The sequence below is a fragment of the Taudactylus pleione genome, unplaced genomic scaffold (genome assembly GCF_031769625.1).
Source record: "Taudactylus pleione unplaced genomic scaffold, aTauple2 ptg000032l, whole genome shotgun sequence".
NCBI lineage: Eukaryota > Metazoa > Chordata > Amphibia > Anura > Myobatrachidae > Taudactylus > Taudactylus pleione.
In genome coordinates, this window is record NW_028284434.1 from 8,331,779 (window position 1) to 8,353,115 (window position 21,337).

The 21,337-nt window shown below is 48.3% G+C and overlaps 1 protein-coding gene and 1 non-coding gene across 4 annotated transcripts in view; both read left to right on the plus strand.

Annotated features, from left to right (window-relative positions):
• The first annotated feature begins 18,035 nt into the window (after nt 1-18,035).
• TRNAL-AAG (transfer RNA leucine (anticodon AAG)) lies at nt 18,036-18,117 on the plus strand. Its single transcript has one exon. It is a non-coding gene; the product is annotated as a tRNA-Leu (tRNA).
• Nucleotides 18,118-18,233: 116 nt separating this feature from the next.
• The window catches only part of POLR3E (RNA polymerase III subunit E), a 62,244-nt gene continuing 59,140 nt past the window's right edge, over nt 18,234-21,337 (plus strand). For all 3 annotated transcript variants that reach the window (XM_088451943.1, XM_088451944.1, XM_088451945.1), the window contains exon 1: nt 18,234-18,349. The gene's annotated coding sequence lies outside the window, so the exon portion shown is untranslated. The remainder of the gene's footprint in view (nt 18,350-21,337) is intronic.

Here is a 21,337-nt window from a genome sequence, read left to right on the forward strand (position 1 = left end):
TTTGGCTCTGATAGAGCCAAAATCACTCCTGGGCTTGCAGCAGCGAGACCCTACTGCAGGATCTCGTCGCAAGCCCGATGGTCGCGATGGTCAAAGACCATTGCGACCATCATCATGGATGCTCGCTATAGCTGTGGGTGGTCACCCACAGCTATACGAGCGTCCAAGAGGACGCTCCATTTTCATGGAGGAGGTCCCTGATTCAGAGCGAGCGCTCTGGTCAGAGCGTTCAGCTCTGAATCAGGGCCTGTGTGTCTAGTTCCTCATTGCCACAGGACTGTGCTCTGGGTTCCTCATTGCCACAGGACACTGTGCTGGGTTTCTCATTGCCACAGGACGCTGTGCTGGGTTTCTCATTGCAACGGGACTGTGGGCCTGATTCAGGCCCACTCGCGAGTGCTGAGCGCTCGCAAGCGGGTCGATGTTGCCCAAGTGTGCATGCGCACGACGGAGGCGGCTCCGTCGTGGGCATGCGCGAGACCCGAATAACGACGGCCAAGCCGTCGTTATAGGTCTCGCACCAAAGGGTGCGTGCTGTCGATGGTGATTGACACTTTGGTGGGCGTGCCGGGGGTGTGGCTGCCCAGACGGAGGCGTTCCCGTGGGAACGCCTACTGTCTGGGGCCGGCCCCACTGACATCACTAGTGATGTCAGTGGGAGTGCTTTTGGCTCTGATAGAGCCAAAAGCACTCCTGGGATTGCGGCAGCGAGACCCTACCGCAGGGTCTCATCGCAAGCCCGATGGTCGCGATGGTCTTGACCATCGCGACCATCATTTTGGCCGCTCGCTATAGCTGTGGGTGGTCACCCAGAGCTATGCGAGCGGCCAGGAGGCCGCTCCAAAAAGGAGCAGGGACGGCCCTTATTCAGCGCGAGCATTCTGTCAGAGCGTCCGGCTCTGAATCAGGGCCTGTGTTCTGGGTTCCTTATTGCCACAGGACTGTGTGCTGGGTTCCCACAATGCCACAAAACTGTGTGCCCGCTTCCTCATTGCCACAGGACTGTGTTCTGGGTTCCTTGTTGCCACAGGACTGTGTACTGGGTTCCTCATTATTATTACTATTATTATTATTATTATTATTATTATTATTATTTGAAAAAGTATCCAAGAGAGGAAAAGGATCACAAAGGACTCCTGGTAGGGGGCACGCTTGAATAGTCGCAGTGTAGTTAAATAATATACGTAATAAGAGAATAACTTTTGATTGTGACTATTCAAGCGTGCCTCCTACCAGGAGTCCTTTGTGATCCTTTTCCTCTCTTGGATACATTTTCAAGTTACCTATATCTGACTCTGGGGTGCACCCCTAGTAGGCTAATACTGTTTCCCTTTTGAATACAGATACATATGGATTTATAGTATAATACACCACAATTATCTATACTGTACTACTAGTTTTTTAGTCACAATTTGTTATATTAGAAATATTTTTGCATTGTTGTACCTGTGCGGCCACGGACTTCTTTCCTTATTATTATTATTATTTATTAATATGGCACCACAAGTGTTCCACAGCGCCTTACAAAGTACATAAACAAATAAGTTGACCAGTGACTAACAGTACAATACAATACAGGACAAGGACATGGATAATATACATTGCTACATTAGCGACCATACACTCAGATAAGCAACAGAGCAAAGCAACCAAGTGGTAAGTGCCCTAGTGGGGAGTAAGAAGTAGATGAAAGTAGAGAAGGAGAAGCACAAGGGGGTAGAGGGCCCTGCTTGTAAGAGCTTATATTCTAAAGGGAGTGACAGACAAACAAGTGTGACACAGATGGGGTAGGCAGGGAGGAAGGAGTGCGTAGCAGCAAGTTAAGATGAAAGATGGAAGGCTTTGATATAGTGGGTCTTGAGAGCCCGTTTGAAGGATTGTGGAGAGGTGGAGAGTCTGATGGGAAGAGGGAGAGAGTTCCAAAGGTGGGGAGCAGCGCGGGCAAAGTCTTGGAGGCGGGAGTGAGAGGAAGTAATCAAATGGCATGAAAGGCGGCGTGTATTTGTTGAACGAAGATGGCGGACAGGAGAGTGAAGGGAGATGAGGTCCGAGATGTAAATGGGAGAGGAACCAGTGAGGGCTTTGTAAGTGAGTGTGAGAACCTTGAATTGGGTTCTGAAAGGGAAGGGGAGCCAGTGAAGGGCTTGTAGGAGAGGGGAAGCAGATGCAGAGCGTTTGGAGAGAAATATGAGCCGAGCAGCAGCATTGAAGACAGACTGGAGAGGGGGGAGAAGGGAGTTGGGGAGGCCAGATAGGAGGAGGTTACAATAGTCCATTCTGGAAATGACCAATGAGGATTTTAGTGGCATCCTGGGTGAGGAAGGGTCTAATCTTGGAAATATTTTTAAGATGAAGTGTCCTGGGTTCTTCAATGCCACAAAACAGTGTGTCCAGTTCCTCATTGCCACAGGACTGTGTGCTGGGTTTCTCATTACCATTGGACTTTGAGTCAGCTTCTCATTACCACAGGACTGTGGGCCTGATTCAGAGCCGGACGCTATTTGCGAACGGTCGTTCAGAAAAAGGGGCCGGCTATTTAAATTGAGCGCTCGCTCTTTGCGGTCTGTTGACGCCTCTATGTCTGAGCGAGCGAATGAAACATGCACTCGCTATTTTGTAAAGACGCCCCCTGGCCGTTCGCATCATACGTCATCTCCGCTATTTATTAGATAAATCAAGTACATCGAAAGGCGTCTGAACTGCTCGCAGTGCTTGTGGTAGGTTTTACTTCCCGCAATCACTGCGAGCAGTTCAGGCTAAAAGACAACCAAGTGACGTGATCGATGACACTCCCTTACTAATTATGCACTCCCATTAAATGCCCGTTTTGACCGTTTGGCACGCCTGCATTCAGTTCTCCACTCCCCGTTTTCAAGCACCTTCCCCTGTTACCACCCACAAACGCCTCATTCTGTCACTCAAACTAGCAGGCCCTCGCTGTTTTGCAAGCGCACGATTTCCGACCGCAATGACTGGTTGGCGCATGCGCATTACGACCCATACACATGCGCAGATGTGCGAACATCGCTCGGAGCGAACGAGCGCCCGCTTACGAGCGGCTCTGAATCAGGCCCTGTGTTCTGGGTTCCTCATTGCCACAAAACTGTGTGCTGGGTTTCTCATTGCCATAGGACTGTGTTCTGGGTTCCTCATTGCCACAAAACTGAGGGTCTGATTTAGAGATGGACGCAGTAGCACAACCACTGCATCTTTGTATGCATGCAAAAGCCGCAGCAGGCGTCTTAAGTAAAAAGGCTCCCACAGCCAGTGTCTCTGATCCAATGCTGCGCCCGATGAGGGCACAAATGCAACCTGTGCCAGCCTGCCCCCTGAGAGCCTGGCATCATGACGTTGTGCACATAGCATCATTACATTGCAAAGAGAGGGGTGGGCCAGCTGCACCAGTTAGTGCAGCGCTGACCGGAGCGTACTGAGGCCCTGATTCAGAGCCGGACGCTCTGACAGAGCGCTCGCTCTGAATCAGGGCGTTTTTTTTTTTTTATGGAGCGGCCTCCCTGCCGCTCGCATTCCTGTGGTTTGCCACCCACAGCTAATGCGAGCGGCTAGGATGGTGGTCGCGATGGTCAAGACCATCGCGACCATTGGGCTTGCAACGAGACCCTTGTGGTAGGATCTCGTGGCCGCAAGCCCCAGAGAGCTTTCGGCTCAAACAGAGCCGAAAGCTCTCCCACTGACATCACTTTTGATGTTCTCATGGGAATGCCTCCGTTTGGGCAGCCACCCCCCCGGCCCGCCCACCAAAGGGGGCATGCTGTCACTCAACATCGACCACGCCCCATATGGTGCGAGACCCGGAGCGATGGGTTGCCTGTCGCTATCCGGGTCTCGCGCATGCGCACGACGGAGCCGGCTCCGTCGTGCGCATGCGCTCTGGGCCACCATCGACCCGGTTGCAAGTGCTCAGCGCTTGCGACCGGGTCTGAATCAGGCCCTGAAGACGTTCCGATTGGCAGTACAGGCAGCAGGGTGCCTGTCTGGAATGTCTAGAAAGTGCTTTGGCGGCACTACAGCAGCAATCCTGGCTGCAGGGTGCCATTCCTGGCACCCTGCCAACCAGAAGCAAGAGCTGTGGGGTGGTGACGATGCTGCCCACAGAGTCCTGTGGCACCGGTCACACACCCCTACTAATGACCCTGGCCATCGGATCAACTGCGTGACCATAGGAAATCTGAGCAGTGGAGCTGGACGCAGGCACTGGCTTTGGCACGCCCAAAAAATTAGGCCAATGCACCCCCCATTTTCTGTAACACATCCTGATGCCGCATCGTCACTGCCCCCAAACGACAGCATCATGTCATGCATGCTGCAGTGTTTAGGGCATCGTAGCCACAGATCTGCACATGTGCAGATCTAAAAACATCGGAGATGTGCATAAACATCGGGTTTATGTACATCTCTGAATTAGGCCCTGAGTGCAGGATTCCACATTGTGAGTTGGACTTAATATGAATACATGATCCAACAGTACAAAAAGAAGGGTTCCACAATGTATACAGTATTGAGTGCAGGGTTCCACATTGTGAGTTGGACTTAATATGAATACATGATCCAACAGTACAAAAAGCAGGGTTCCACAATGTATACAGTATTGAGTGCAGGGACCAGGGTTCCACATTTTCAAAAATATTGCATTACATTGTTCCATGATGGGGTGCAGGTTGTGCATAGGACCATACTTGCTGACATTCAGCTCCCTCCTTCCGGGAGGGAGCTGAATGCCTGCATAGTGTGGGGGGCGTGGCCGGACACTGATGATGGATTGGGGCGGAGCCACACGATCGCACTATCGTGGCCCCGCCCCCTCTTCACAATGCCATCATTAAATCGTGTCATCGCCCCCCGCCGCTGTGGGGATTTCTATTAGTGGATAGGGGGCAGGCGGCAGCCGGGAGGCCTGCCTGCCTTTCCGGGGGGTCTGGAGTGGCACCCGATATTCGGGAGGCTCCCGACCAAATCGTGAGGGTAGGCAAGCCTGCATAGGACTCAATGCAAGATTGTCTATAGGATTATCTATGGGACTGAGGGTCTGATTCAGAGATGGATGCTAATGCCACTGGAGCTGCGAATTGTACACAGCAATTGTGCAAAAATATGCAAATGTTGCAGGTGCCAAGATTTGTATTGAGACACCCATTGGAGGCTTTGCAAATCAAGATGACTGTGTATAAAGATGCAGCATCTGTCGCAGATCAGTCGATAATCAGCTTTCTTACTTATCCTATGGTCATGCAGAATGGCCACGGGAACCAGAGTCATTATTACTGAGGGCGGGATCGTAGTCACATGCTGACACACCCAGAAAATGATATGAAAAAATATATAACAACTGGTGCGCAATAAACCATTAGCCAGCTGCCAGTGACACAGACAGGGAAATTCACCCAATTCCCTAAAGTTAAAAATTGTCCACTTAGGCACTAAAGCTGATGAGAACCCAAATAGTTCCAGATTATGGTAGGTGAGATATCTGCGACCCAGACACCCAGGGCATTGTGTCCATCTCTGAATCAGGCCCTGAGTGCAATGGTTCATAGGATTGTCCATAGGATTATAGGTATGTATCCATCTATATGTTTTACCCAGAGTTGCCGACTTGTAGCTCCCTCCTTCCGGGAGGGAGCTGTCAGGCATCCTCAGCAGGGGGCGTGTCCCATCAGAAGGGGGCGTGACCCGGACTATGACTAGTCAATGGGGGCGAGGCATGGGCGTGACAATGCTATTGCGTCATCGCAGCCCCGCCCCCTCTTCACAATGCCAAGATAAATGTCAGTGTGAAGCAGGGGGAGGGGCCATGATGGCGCGAATCGCGTCATCGGGCCCCCCGCTGATGGGGATAATACTGAATTCGCGGAGGGAGCGGCGGCGAGCCAGATGGATCGCCGGGGACCGGGAGACTTACCTACCTTTCCGGGGGGCCGGGAGCGGCACCCGATTTTCGGGAGGCTCCCGACCAAATCGAGAGGGTAGGTAAGTCTGGTTTTACCCTAATATGCAATATAAAAAGTGCAGTTGCTCAGCTATTACCGGGGCCAGATTAAGCCTTCGGGGGCGCGGGGCACTTAAGACAGGGAGGCCCTCTCTCTCTAGTTAGCACAGCCCCCCTGGCTGTGACTGCTGTGTGTGCCTCCTTCCCCCGCACCTCCATTAGGCAGCAGCACAGGTCCTACCTGCACTCCTAGGGCAGTGTGGGGACCGATTCTGCTCATCTCCAGCATCCGCCATCAACCCAGCGGCAGAGCAGCATCTGTTGCCAATGCCATGCTGTAGCTGGGAGAGCCGCTGAGGCTGGATATGAGCAGAATTGTACCTCTGCAATGGTAAACCTCTGAGGAAATAGATCCTCCCCGGCAGACGATAAATTCAGTCTGTATTCACTTTTCATGTAAGCAATCACATGGCCCAGAAGATGCCTGTTTAAGTAGGAATATAACCAATGTAATCACCATCATACAACAGAGGTAATGTTTTTTTTTATTGGTGTCTTAATGAAGATTATTGTGCTCCTTTCATCCTGCATCTCTCCAGCTGTCTCACCCCACCAGGTCTCTCCAGCAAACTCCCCCCGTATCTATCTAGCAACCTCGGCTCCCCCTATGTCTCTCCATAGTCTTAGATGCCCCTGTGTCTCCATAGCCATAGACCCCCCTGTATCTCTCCATAGCCTCAGATCCCCTCTGTGTCTCTGCATAGACTCAGTTTCCCCCCAGGTGTTTATCCAGCAGCCTCTGCTCCCCCTCCCCCTCGTGTCTCAGCAGCCACAGCCACCCCACCCTGTGCATTTGTCTCTGCAACAGCCACAATCCCCTCTCTGCCTTTGCAGCAGCAGCAACATTCTCCCCCCTTCCCCATGCTTCTGAAGCAGCAGTCACAGGCCTCCCTTCCCTCTCCATAGCCGCTTTTCGCTCCGCTGATCTTCACCACTGTTGAGAGGCTTCCCGGCCCCTCCACTTTCTGTGCTATACCGATTACAGCAGCTGCAAGGAGTCAGCTTAGCTTTCAGGGGAGCCAAGGTCCTCTGGGCCCTTGTACCTATTAGTGGGCCTGGTCTGAGCAGTTCCAGCTGAGTGGGTCCCCTGAAAGAGGGGGGTTCGGGGGTACTCGCCCCCTTAATCCGTCTCTGTCTATTACATAAGGTATTTACTGAAGTATCAAAAGTATTGGGATAGCAGTATGTAAACGTAATGGTAGGTGGCTGTCACGACCTGGCCCTTGAGGTTTCCAGTCAGGGGACTGGGAGTTGGGGTGACTAGGTGGGGAGGCAGCAGTAAACGAGGAGGAAGTACATACAACTTCCTCTGCTAATTCCGGGTGTTGATGAGACCTGACCAGAAGCGTGGAGTATAACTCATTGATGGTTTTCACCAGTGACCCCTCCAATTGGGATTTGGGTTTTAGCTGTGCCCAATGAGCAGGTTGCACCCCCTGGTCAGGGACCCAGGAATTAGCAACTGACAGGGAGATAAGAAGACAATTGAGTGGCTGGAGACTGTCAATGGTGAATATCGGTAATCACTGATGTTACTAATACTGAAGTATATTGGTAGAGACCGATATAGAATATCACTGGGGAAATATCGGTAGTGACCGATGTTGAATACCACCGGTAGTGACTGATGTTGAATTTCACTGATGTGACTGATGTTGAGTATCCCTGAAGAATATTGATAGTGACCGATGTTGAAGAATAGTGGTAGTGACCGATACTGAATGTCACTGGTAGTGACTGATGTTGAATATCACTGACGTGACTGATGTCGAATATCACTGAAGAATATTGGTAGTGACCGATGTTGAAGAATAGTGGTAGTGACATATACTGAATGTCACTGGTAGTGACTGATGTTGAATATCACTGAAGAATATTGGTAGTGACCGATGTTGAAGAATAGTGGTAGTGACCGATACTGAATGTCACTGGTAGTGACTGATGTCGAATATCACTGAAGAATATTGGTAGTGACTGAAGTTAAATATCACAGAGACTGGTGAAGGGTACTGAGGATACAACAGCGTGGAGCCTGGAACAGCGATCCGAAACTAGCAGCTACTGGAGAAGAGAAGTTGTTCAGGCGACTTCTTGTTTCCTGGAGTCCTGCTTTATACCCTTAGGTAGCAGTCTATTGGAGGAGAGAGTCAGCTGAGAGGTGACCAGGCTACCATTGGTGGAGGTTCTGGTCAGGTGAGACAGACAATATGGTTGCGCCCATGACTCCGCCGCAGGAACTCCGATATGGAGTATCGCGTGGAAGTCAACAGGGCCCCGGGTATAATACTCAACATGTCACCTGCCACCGCACTTGGCGTCTGGCCACACGGCTAGTCTCAGGCGCGCACGCAGGGGGGGTTTCCGAGTACCTAGAAACCCCCCCTGCCCGCCGATCCATCGCCGCGCACTGGCAGCTTAATAAGGGACCCGGCGGCAAATTTGTCCACTAACGCCAGTCGCGCAAGTCAATTATGGCTCGCGGACCGGCATCCAATCAAGAGCGGCCACGTGGCCGCTTCTAATTGGCTGTTGTTCCTCACGGCCGGCAACCAATCAATAGCGGCCACGTGGCCGCTCCTAATTGGCTGTCGGTCAGCGCGGCCGGCGCACTATTCTAATGTGCCTCCGGGGATCCTGAAGGGAAGGGTGCACACCACTGCGGCGAAGCGAGTCCTGAGAGAGCGGGGCTATGTGCAGAAATGCCGGTGAGGTGGCTGTGTGTATGCAGATTATGCCGATGATGAAGGGGCTGTGTGTACTGTGTAAGCAGATGGTGTAGGGGCTGTATTACACAGCCCCTTCACCATCTGCATACACAGTATACACAGCCCCTCATTATCTGATCTGCATACACACAGCACCTTACATCTGCTCTGCATATACACTGTACACACAGCCTTTTCATCATCTGCATACACAGTATACACAGCCCCTCACTATCTGATCTGCATACACACAGAGCAGATGTAAGGTGCTGTGTGTATGCAGATCATTTAGTGAGGGCTGTGTGCACTGTGTATGCAGATGGTGAGGGTCTGTGAGTATAAATGGTGAGGGGCTGTGTACAAATGTTGAGGGGCTGTGTGTTTAGGTAAGGGGAACAGAGTGCTGTGGCGATTGCTGAGGGGAGGGGTGGCGTGAGGTGAGTGGTGAGGGGAGAAGTGAGTGCTGCAGTGAGGTGAGGAGAGGTGAGTGGTCATGTGAGGAGGGGTGTGCTGCTGTGAGGAGAAGGTAGGTGTGAGGAGAGGTGAGTGCTGTGGGGAGGGGAGGTGTGAGGAGAAGTGAGTGCTGTGTGGAGGGGAGGTGCGAGGAGAGGTGAGTGCTGTGGGGAAGGGAGGTGTGAGGAGAGGTGAGTGCTGTGGTGAGGGGAGGTGTGAGGAGAGGTGAGTGCTATGGGGAGGGGAGGTGTGAGGAGAAGTGAGTGCTGTGTGGAGGGGAGGTGTGAGGAGAGGTGAGTGCTGTGGGGAGAGGAGGTGTGAGGAGAGGTGAGTGCTGTGGGGAGGGGAGGTGTGAGGAGAGGTGAGTGCTGTGGTGAGGGGAGGTGTGAGGAGAGGTGAGTGCTATGGGGAGGGGAGGTGTAAGGAGAAGTGAGTGCTGTGTGGAGGGGAGGTGTGAGGAGAGGTGAGTGCTATGGGAAGGGAAGGTGTGAGGAGAAGTGAGTGCTGTGGTGAGTGGAGGTGTGAGGAGAAGTGAGTGCTGTGTGGAGGGGAGGTGTGAGGAGAGGTGAGTGCTATGGGGAGGGGAGGTGTGAGGAGAAGTGAGTGCTGTGGGGAGGGGAGGTGTGAGGAGAGGTGAGTGCTGTGGGGAGGGTAGGTGTGAGCATGAGGAGAGGTGTGGGCTGCAGTGAGGAAAGGAGTGCTGCTGCAAAGGGAGAGGAGCAGAGAGGGAGGAAAGAAGACTTTCAGAAGAAAAGAAGAAGGAAGAGCTGGCCAAGAATAGGAGGCGCTGCTGGCCAGGATGGACCTACAGCAAGAAGCCAAGGACCTGGAGAGTGCTGCAGTGGTGGAAAGGAAAAGAAATAAAACTAATCTCCCCACTGCAGCCTCTCCCAGCGCCATGGTAGGCGGCTTCGCCCACTTTCACTTATTTAATCCTCCCTAGACCACATGGGTTGTTGGACACTAGGCCCGTGGTGGGCATATCCTGAGTGCATATAATAAGCTCTAAGCATAGCTCAGTCTCATACAATCAGTGCTCTCCTTGGGTACTCAGTAATCCAAGCTTATTAATCCATTTCTGTGCCACTTTTCAGGTGCATTTATTACATATTTTGTCAAGGCATCTGAAAGGTTGCACAGTAATGAATTAACAAGCTTGGATTATTGAGGAGGAGGAGGAGTGCTGCCTGTATGTGTTTAGATTTTTGCCATTGGTTTTGTAACCAAGTATAGGAAACCCCCCTTTCAAAATCCTGCGTTTGCCACTGAGTCTGGGGAAGCCGGCCCCCCGATGAGTGACGGCCGATCCCAGGCTGAATCCTGAAAGTGGCTCTACCATATTGTGACATCTTGGAAATGCCCAGAACTGCATCAGTTGTAATCTGACATTTCGTGAGTCAGTTTGCTCATGGTAAGGTGACATTAATTATTGGAGTTCAAACAGGGCATGATAGTGGGTGCCCATCGGATGGGACATTCCAATTCCAAAGTTATGTGGACCTTCAACATTCCTTGATCTACGGTGTCACGTGTGTACCAGGAATACCTAATCGAAGGCATTACCATGATTGTGACCAGCGGTGCCTGGACAGAATTGTCTGTGGTAACAGACAAGTGACACTGGCTCAAATCACATCCACTTTGTATGCAGGAGGTACCAGACACATACCCAGCAGGTCAGTGCAGTGTTCTTTAGCTTCCATGGGATATGGGAGCAGAAGACCCATCAGAGTGCCCCTGTTAACACTACTATACTGGACACAGTGCCTCACGTTGGCTTGTGCCGTCGCTAATTGGACCATGATGGACTCGCAAAATGTGGTGTGGTCCAATGTGTTACAGTTCCAGTTGTTTTGGGCTGATGGAAGGATTCGGGTGTGGCACAGACCCCATGTGGCCATGGACCCCAGTTGTCTACAAGGCACCGTGCAGGCTGATGGTGGTTCCAAAAAGAAGGTGTGTAGGAGCGCTGGTTTGTAGAAGACACAATTCAATATAAAAATATAACAAAAGATTTAATAGCAATGAATAAATATCAGATGATAAAAAAATAACAATTTCAACATAAATATCATATGAGCTCATGTGATATTTATGTTGGAATTGTTATTTTTTATCATCTGATATTTATTAATTGCTATTAAATCTTTTGTTATATTTTAATATTGAATTGTTTCTTCTACAAACCAGCGCTCCTACACACCTTCTTTTTGTATTCTATTTTCAGCAGGTAGCAGATCCTGCTTGTTAGGAGCTGCCAGTTTGTATTAGCATTGTGTTTTTGGTTTTGTAGCGCACTTTCCATTCTCTGGTGGTGGTTCCATAATGATGTATGGGGTGTTCACATGGCATGGGTGGGGTCCGCTTGTCCACCTGGACACGTCATTGACCGGTAACCACTACGTTGCATTGCTTGATGACAATTTCAAACCCTATATGGACTTCATGTAAACCCACAACAAATGGTTTTATTTCCTCCCCATTCATTTCCCTTTCCAAGAGATATATTATTATATATTTTTCAACATTCTCCAATCTACATCCCACAAAAAAATATTTCAACAGATAGATGGTTTGTTCTCCTTGATATGGGTAGACCGTCATGCCCGCTTTCAGCTTGGAACACTTACTAGATCCTGGGTGTTGGGAGGTCTTGCACTTCCGCATTTTAAGTTGTATTATTTTACCTCCCAACAGGCGCATATGTGGGCCTGGTTTAGGGACTCGGATGTTAGTGCTCTCCATACCCTTATGGTCGCATAGGTATCCCCAGGTCATTCTCCCCTGCATATATTGTTGAGTGGTACCACATGTGGGAAACAGCTGCATTAGTGCAGTAGGCTGTTTGCATATGGAGCTTAACTGACAAAATGTTTCAAGTACAGAGCTAGGATCCGGGCACCCCCTTATTGCCAATTTGTGTATACCTGCAAAAGAGTGTGTATAGCCCGATCATTGATGGCTCTTATGGGACAGATATACAGGGAATCGCTGACAAATGAGTGAATTGCACATAAAAAGTTTGTTTACCTAGCTCGAAATGCAGAGAAGAAATGTAACCATATTTGGGACAAGTGTCTGGACTCAGCCTATGCTAAGGCTACTGATGAGCGAGTGGGTGGGCCATTGGATTCTCTACCCTCTGTAGATGGTGTTTGGTAGCACTTGGAGCATCTGGTTGTAATGCCATATGTTATTTATGTGATTGACATTAATATGACTGTGGTATGCAGCATGAACTAATCTATACCCTTTGGGATTATTGAACAGTATGTTTAGGAATCCACAGTAATCTAATGTGTTTAGATCATGTATATCTGCCTTACTGTATCTCGACCTTAGACATCTACTCAACTTGCAGTTTTCTAAATGTTATTTAGTAACTGTATGCGCTTGGTTATAAAGCACTAATGATGTTGCAATTATACGAGACCATAACTGTTTTATGTTGATGCTTTTATTTCAGCTATGTTTGTAGTTTCTATGACTGTCAGTGACCTTGCTGACAGATGCCAACCAGGCTGCATGGGGGTAATCAGGCCTAGGGTTGGCCATCGTCCATCAATGGCTAGCAAACATCGATGGCTGATTATTAATGTGTATTTGTCCCAGATAGCCTATTAGGGGTGAGTTATAATGAATGTACAGTGCAAGGTATGGGTCTGATAGTAGTTATCTGACTGCAAATGTCATCAATCCCTTGTGTATAAATGAACACAATATGAATATTTCCTCCTCACACAAGAAAGCTATAACATATATACAACATACACCCTACCCTCCAACATGACCCCTCCCATCAGGTACAAAATGCTCTGCTCCTGGATTTCCCACCTAATTTATGATTGCAGTCACCTGTGTTGAACTAGTTAACTGCTGAGACAGGTGTTTCAGCACAGGTGTCTGCAATCATAATTTAAGAGGGAAGTTCAGGAGCAGAGCATTTTGTACCTAATGGAATGGGTCATGTTGGAGGGTCTGCATACACTGGTGGCCAAAATTGCAGACACATTTTGAAATTTGAATAAACAGAGGTCAAATATTTGCATTACAAGGGAAGTTATGCTACTTTCAGTCAGACAAAGAAGCACAGACGCGTGAGATTCAAGAAGCGGTTTGTAGTAACAGCTACTACCAGCCAATCGGAATCATCGTTCTGAGGACCAATCAGCTGTCATTTATGAGCAGGTGCAAGGTCATGTTCAAAGGTGGGAAAGGTCAGTTTGGCTGTTCATTTTGTAGAATAAAGTTGGTTACTGAAGTGCAAATACGGTTGGTTGGATGTTTGTGTGTATTGTTTAGTGCTATTGACGGTGTAAAAAATAAGTACAACAATGTCATCCAGAGATCCAGGATTTGGTGTTCCGTGAAAATGGTCTTTCGTATGCAGCAATTGCGAGAGAAGTTGGTGGGAATGTGACAACATCAGGAGTACGAAAGTTTTGTTTACGCTATCGGGAAACACAATCTGTACAAAACAAAGAAGGAAAAGGCCGGAAAAAGTGCACAACAGCTGTATAAACAGAGAATAAAACGAATTTGCATCAGGGACAGATGGATGTCATCTGCGGCCATTAGCAGTGAACTGAGTGCAACTGGTGTTTTTGTCAGTGCAAGAACGGTACAGAGAAGACTAACTGGAGGTTGGCCTAAAAGGTAGGATTCCCTGAAAAAAGCCTTTGCTGAATAAAAAGCAGAGGCAGAAACGAGTACAGTGGGCAAAAGAACACATTGCATGGACAGAAGGTCAGTGGAAACAAGTGATATGGAGTGACGAAACTAAGCTATTGATATTTGGTAGTGATGGGAGAAAATATGTGAGACGTCGCATCGGGGAAGAGGTACATCCAGATTGCATTCAAGCGACAACAAAGAATCCTACAAGTGTTATGATCTGGTCATGTATGACAGCAGATGCTGTAGGCCGCCTTTATGTCATAGCTGGCACACTGAACAGCAGAAAGTACATTGACACTAGGCATGAGCGGGTTTGGATTTAAAAAATCCGAACCCCCCTGAGCCCCCCAATCCTGGCTCGGAACTGAAATCGAGGCAAAACGTCATCATCATCCCGTTGTCGGATCCTCTCGGTTTTGGTTTCTATAAAAGGTCCCCGCATCGGCGCCATATTTCACTCCGACTGTGGACAGTGAAGAGGGAGGGTGGGGGTTGCTGTGCTGGTGCTGCTGTTGTCCATAGCAGCTGTCCAAAGTCCATAGGGGCTGGCTGGGCTGTGTTGTGCAGTGATGTTGTCCCATAAAGTCTGTGTTGTCCATAGGAGCTGGCTGGGCTGTGTTGTGCAGTGCTGTTGTCCCATAAAGTATGTGTTGTCCATAGGAGCTGGCTGGGCTGTGTTGTGCAGTGCTGTTGTCCCATAAAGTCTGCGTTGTCCATAGGAGCTGGCTGGGCTGTGTTGTGCAGTGCTGTTGTCCCATAAAGTCTGCGTTGTCCATAGGAGCTGGCTGGGCTGTGTTGTGCAGTGCTGTTGTCCCATAAAGTATGTGTTGTCCATAGGAGCTGGCTGGGCTGTGTTGTGCAGTGCTATTGTCCCATAAAGTCTGCGTTGTCCATAGGGGCTGGCTGGGCTGTGTTGTGCAGTGCTGTTGTCCCATAAAGTCTGCGTTGTCCATAGGAGCTGGCTGGGCTGTGTTGTGCAGTGCTGTTGTCCCATAAAGTCTGTGTTGTCCATAGGAGCTGGCTGGGCTGTGTTGTGCAGTGCTGTTGTCCCATAAAGTCTGTGTTGTCCATAGGAGCTGGCTGGGCTGTGTTGTGCAGTGCTATTGTCCCATAAAGGCTGCGTTGTCCATAGGAGCTGGCTGGGCTGTGTTGTGCAGTGCTGTGGTCCCATAAAGTATGTGTTGTCCATAGGAGCTGGCTGGGCTGTGTTGTGCAGTGCTGTTGTCCCATAAAGTCTGTGTTGTCCATAGGAGCTGGCTGGGCTGTGTTGTGCAGTGCTGTTGTCCCATAAAGTGTGTGTTGTCCATAGGAGCTGGCTGGGCTGTGTTGTGCAGTGCTGTTGTCCCATAAAGTCTGTGTTGTCCATAGGACAGAAGAGGGGGGGCTTCAGTGGCTCCTGTGTCACTGTAGTTCTAAAGGGGTGCTGTAGTGTTGTCCAGGGGGTGCTCTTTCCATCAGGGGTGCTCCCCCCAAGTGCAAAAAAAAAATTCTGTGTTTGTGTGCGCGTTAGCCGCACATGCATAAACAAAGTAGTAGCGCCAAGTGTGCACCTGTGTCATAAGTCAAGGGCCGGCTGGTCTGTTGACGGGTGGTGTAACCTCCAAAGTGCCCCCAAAAATTAAAACATTTAAAAAGTGTTTATTTTTCTGTGTTTGTGTGCGCATTAGCCGCACGTGCAACAACAAAGTTGCAGCGCCAAGCGTGCGCCAGTGTCATAAGTCAAGGGCCGGCTGGTCTGTTGAAGGGCGGTGTAACCCCCAAAGTGCCCCAAAAATTTCAAACATTTTAAATTTGTTTATTTTTCTGTGTTTATGTGCGCATTAGCCGCACGTGCATCAACAAAGTAGCAGCGCCAAGTATGTACTCTCTGGGGCCTAGTTTTTCAAACTGCCATCCTGTCTACCACTGCAGTGCCACTCCTAAATGGGTCACGTGTTTGTGCCGCCCACTTGTGTTGCTTAGCTTAGTCATCCAGCTACCTCGGTGCAACCTTTTTGCCTAAAAACAATATTGTGAGGTGTGAAGTGTTCAGAATAGACTGGAAATTAATGTTATTGAGGTTAATAATAGCATAGGAACAAAAAAATAAAATAAAACTGTGATTTCAGCTGTTTTTATGCTTTTTTCCCAAAAAAATACAGATCCAAAACACAAAACCCAGAACCTAAAACACAGAAGGGTGGTTTTGGCAAAAACAATCCAGATCCATAACACGAAGAAAGATCCACATCCAAAACACATAACACGAAAAGTGGCCGGTGCACACCCCCTAATTGACACCATCCTACAACCAAAACTTCTACCTTCTATCAGGGATCTTTTTCCAGATAATGCCCAATTTTTTTTCCAGCAGGATTCAGCTCCATGCCACACTTCACGGATATGCAAACAGTGATTTACGGAGAATGACATACAGGTGCTGGGATGGCCAGGAAACAGCCCAGACCTGAACCCCATAGAACAGTGGTCGGGGAACAGGGGTAAATTACCCCACATGGGGTAAAAATGAAATTCCTGGGGGTAATGGACGGACAGCCGGGCATGCATATGAATCATTCTATGCATGCCCGGATGTCCGTCCATTACCCCTGGCTGTGCCGCAGGGAGACTCTAAGCCAGACGCCCGCTGAGATGTTATTACCAGCGGGCACCTGGCTCTCTTCTGAACTCCAGCTTCTGCCTCTCTCCATGCGCACTATGGGAGAGACGTCATGACGTCTCTCCCATAGTTCCGAGGAGCAGCCGGGCGGACAGGACGGGCGGATGCAGGAGCGGGGATTAAGGTAAGTGTTTTTTTTTTTTTGTACAAGCGGCACTACAGGGGCGTTATATGGGGGCACTACTACAGGGGCATAACTATGGGGGCACTACTACAGGGGCATAACTATGGTGGCACTACTACAGGGGCATTATACGGGGGCACTACTACAAGGGCATAACTATGGGGGCACTACTACGGGGGCATAATATGGGGGCACTACTATATGATTTCCTTCCTTTCAAATCAAGGGAGTAACGTCGGCGTATCTAAATATATTTTGGGGTAAAAGATAAAAAAGTTCCCTGACCCCTGCCATAGAACATTTGTGGTTCCGTTTGAAAAACTGGTACATCTGAGGCATCCATCCAATAAAAGACAATTAATTGAGGCTATAATTGTCTCATGACACCACATAATAAAGAAGGAAGAGCTCCAAACATTGGTTGGCTCAATGCCATGTCGCTGTGCTGCTGTCTTGAATAATAAAGGATACCCAACGAAATACTGATGGGACAGTAATATCATAAGTACACAGGAAGTGTTGTTTTCACTGCATAACTTCCCTTGTAATGCAAATATTTGACCTCTGTTTATTGTGTTGAATTCAGCATTAAATTTATTTTCCTTTGATATATGAATCATTGCACTGCGTGAAGTGTAACAGTTTCTATAAGCATTCGAATTTGAAAAACATTCACATTTCACCACCACTGTACCATATCACATGATTTTTAATACACCACTGTATATACACACATATCACATGATATCTAATACACCACTGTATATACACACATATCACATGATATCTAATACACCACTGTATATACACATGTCACATGATATCTAAAACAACACTGTATATACACATATCACATGATAACTAATACACCACTGTATATACACATGTCACATGATATCTAATACAACACTGTATATACACGTGTCACATGATAACTAATACACTACTGTATATACATGTATCACATGATTTCTAATACACCACTGCATATACACGTATCACATGATAACTAATACACCACTGTATATACACATATCACATGATATCTAATACACCACTGTATACACACATATCACATGATTTCTAATACACCACTGTATATACACATATCACATGATAACTAATACACCACTGTATACACACATATCACATGATATCTAATACACCACTGTATATACACATATCACATGATTTCTAATACACCACTGTATATACACATATCACATGATTTCTAATACACCACTGTATATACACATATCACGTGATAACTAATACACCACTGTATATACACATATCACGTGATATCTAATACACCACTGTATATACACATATCACGTGATAACTAATACACCACTGTATATACACATATCACATGATATCTAACACATATTCCGCTGTGGAATCCATCGAGGTAGCGTGGCCGAGCGGTCTAAGGCGCTGGATTAAGGCTCCAGTCTCTTCGGGGGCGTGGGTTCGAATCCCACCGCTGCCAGATTCTTTTTATTCTTTATGCTGTGCTGGGTGATCCCATTTGGTATTCGGGTAGACAGCGCCACCTCCCGGCGCTGTCACTAGTCAGTGGAATGCTGCATTATGGGTAAAGAGAGCCGCTCCCCACGTGTCAGCAGCACCAGCGTTATTACAAGCAGTATGGCCGCCGCCTGAGTCTGAGCCGGGACTGCGAGCAGTGATTCACACGCCGCTGATAGCGGCCAGTTTAGCAGGTAGGGCCGGCCTGGCGCGGTGGGGGAAGCAGGACTGTTGTGTGTGTGTGCCGTGTGGGGTCTGTACACCGCGGCCCGGTGGTGACTCCATGTGCCGCACTCCCTGCCCCGGGCCTGATGGGGGTGATCATACCACGCAGGGTTCTGTCACAGCTGCCTGCTGCAGAGGGGGTGGTATCCGGGTGCTGCAGTGTTTCCCAGTATCCCACACAGCATCCCTGTCCCCCAGTCTCTAGCATGTCACCACTACAATGTGTGTGTATATACATAATTTATATTACACTCAGCCTGTGTGACAATACATTGCATCATGTCACTTGTTGCCTGTCTGCCTGTATTACTGTGTGTTGGCAGCACGTTACATTGTAACTCTTATGTACTCTGCAGGTCTATGGGGTTCATATACAGTGTTGTTTAAAGCCATACTATCCTTTTAAACCAGGACACTCTTGAGATAACACAGGTTCTGTGGCTGGCTGACTTCAAACCTGGATTTCACCTGGTTTTAATCCGCCACAGAACCAAGTGTCCCTTGCCTACTATTCCAATGTAGCCAGCATGGAGTTCCAAACAGTTGAAAGCTTGTTCGGTGCTCCATGCTGGCTCTATTGGGATAATAGGCAAGGAGTGGGTAATACAGCTTGCCACACACACGATTATCTTTCCAACCAGTCAACTAGTTGTCTGGTTGGAAAGATACTCTTTAGGTGTGTGGCCAGATCAATGATGCCAGGTGGTTTGGTATTTTATATATGTTGATGAACTTTTGTGTATCAGGGAAGCACCTAAATTGATTTATACTGGTTTAAAAAATGTAGTTCCATAACATGTTACTGGAAGTCTATCTTTACAGCACTGCTGTGACACTAACATAGTACATGCTACAGACTATGGGGAATTCAGTTACAAACCAATGGATGCAGCTCCCAGGATGAATGCCCAGAGCTATTCAGTTGCCCGCGCTGTAATCCGGTGACTAGCTAATTTCTGCCTGCACCCTCCTGGGGAGTTAGCAGAAATCCGCGCTTACCAGTACCTTGGTGCTAGTCGCAGTGTTACCGGTGGCAGTATCAGCATTGCAGCTGGCACATAAGTTGGAAAATTAGTTTACTGTCACTGTGCCCCAGGTATTAGTCACGGTAAACTGCATCTCCAGGCACTCATCCTGGCAGCTACTTCTCCTCGCCTCTAATTTAATTCACCTCTAATATAGTAATACCCTAGTGTAGTAATGGTGTAATTGGAAACTTATTTTTCTCGGTCCTGTTGTCTCATAAGTGTTTTTGACTGGGTAGTTGTTTCAGAAATAATGTAATTAAAAGTCCAGTTGATTATATCTTTGTTTGTAAAGCACCATACAGGTACTAGGGAAAATGCACACAAAATGTACTGTAAATGTAATTAAAACAACATAATGCAAGAAACTGACAAACTAGGTAGGATGCAGATGGGATCATGGTTGTCAGACTCTTTATATACAGACAGGCGTGGGACGGTGAGTCATGGGGAGTGGAGGGCAGTTCAGTACACAGTAAGACAGTACCTGAGGTAGGGGAAGCACAAAGTCAGTCGCTGAAAGGAACTAGGAGAAAATTGAACGCGATGTTGTTTAGAGCTGGGAATGAGTGCCGGGAGCTATTCAATTGTCCACGTCGCAGCTGGCACTTAAGTCGGGCAATGCAGTTTTTTACCGAGACTAATGCCCGAGTTTTAGTAATGGTAAACAGCATTTTCCGGCTTCAATCACCGCATGGTTCCTGTAGCAAGTGTACGGGCGGCCGACGGACCTCCTGTACACAGCCATGTGCGCTGATATATCTGCCATTGGCTGTGCCACACAGCCAATGCAATATGTCTGAGAACGACGTTCACAGACATATCGGGGGTACGCACCCGCCAACGAGTTCACAATATATCGGCCATCTGATTGAACAGCTGATATATAGCCCAGTGTGTGTCCAGCTATAGAAAGAAGCTGACTGGTTGCTATGTTCAATGTAACCACTTTCTCTCTTGAAGGTGTGATACATTTTCCTTGGTAAAAGTACAGTGTCAAACTGATTCAATTCGAAATCCTCTTAAAACTCTGACATCGGCGTTATGGACCTGTTTCTAATGTACTCCATACACTCGCTGCCCAACTGAAATGCTGTGTATTCAAGCAAACCCTGTCACAGGGAGCGTGTAAGTGCTGCTTTATGAACTCAGATTTTTTATGTCTAAAACTTAAAAGGGCAATGTTTTTACTAGCTGTTCTTTGCTAGTAAAATAATTATGCCCTTTAAATTTCGGGCATAAACATGCTCAGAAGTTCTGGGTTTTAGAACCCAACGCTTAGTAAATAAACCCCTTAGTGCTGCACTTCTCAAGATTCAATATAGACACTATTAAAATGAGGCATGGGCCCTGGAAAGGCACCTTATATGACTTCAGCCTAAGTCACATTAAACCCTCTATTTTCCTATAGAGCAGTGGTGGCGAACTTATAGTACGTGTGCCAGAGGGGGCACTCAGCCCTCTCTGTGGGCATGTGCCATCGCCACAGCGCGGGGCCGGGCTGCTGCCCTCCGCGCACCTAAAGACATCCATGCAGCACTCTACACAGCACAGGCTGAGGGAAGCAGCACAGGAGGTGACATCTGTCTCCGGATTAGGTTGGTGGTCTCGGGTTATGGGTGCCGGAGGCCACGCTATTTGTTTTTTTTTTCTTCAATTTGGTGAGTGCGAGTCGGAGGTACGGTGCGTGGGCTGTGGCGCGATGAGTGGGGGGGGGGGGGTTGGGGGTGTCAACTAGGGATGGGGCTTTATAGATGTCTATGGGGTATAATATATTATAACTATATTGCAGAACATGAACTGGGGGCACAACTATGGGGCATAATATGATTTAGGTCATAACTATATTGTAGAACATGCGCTGGCGGCATAACTATGGGGAAAACCTCAGTATTCAGGTTAAATTGCCGTGTTGGCACTTTGCGATAAATA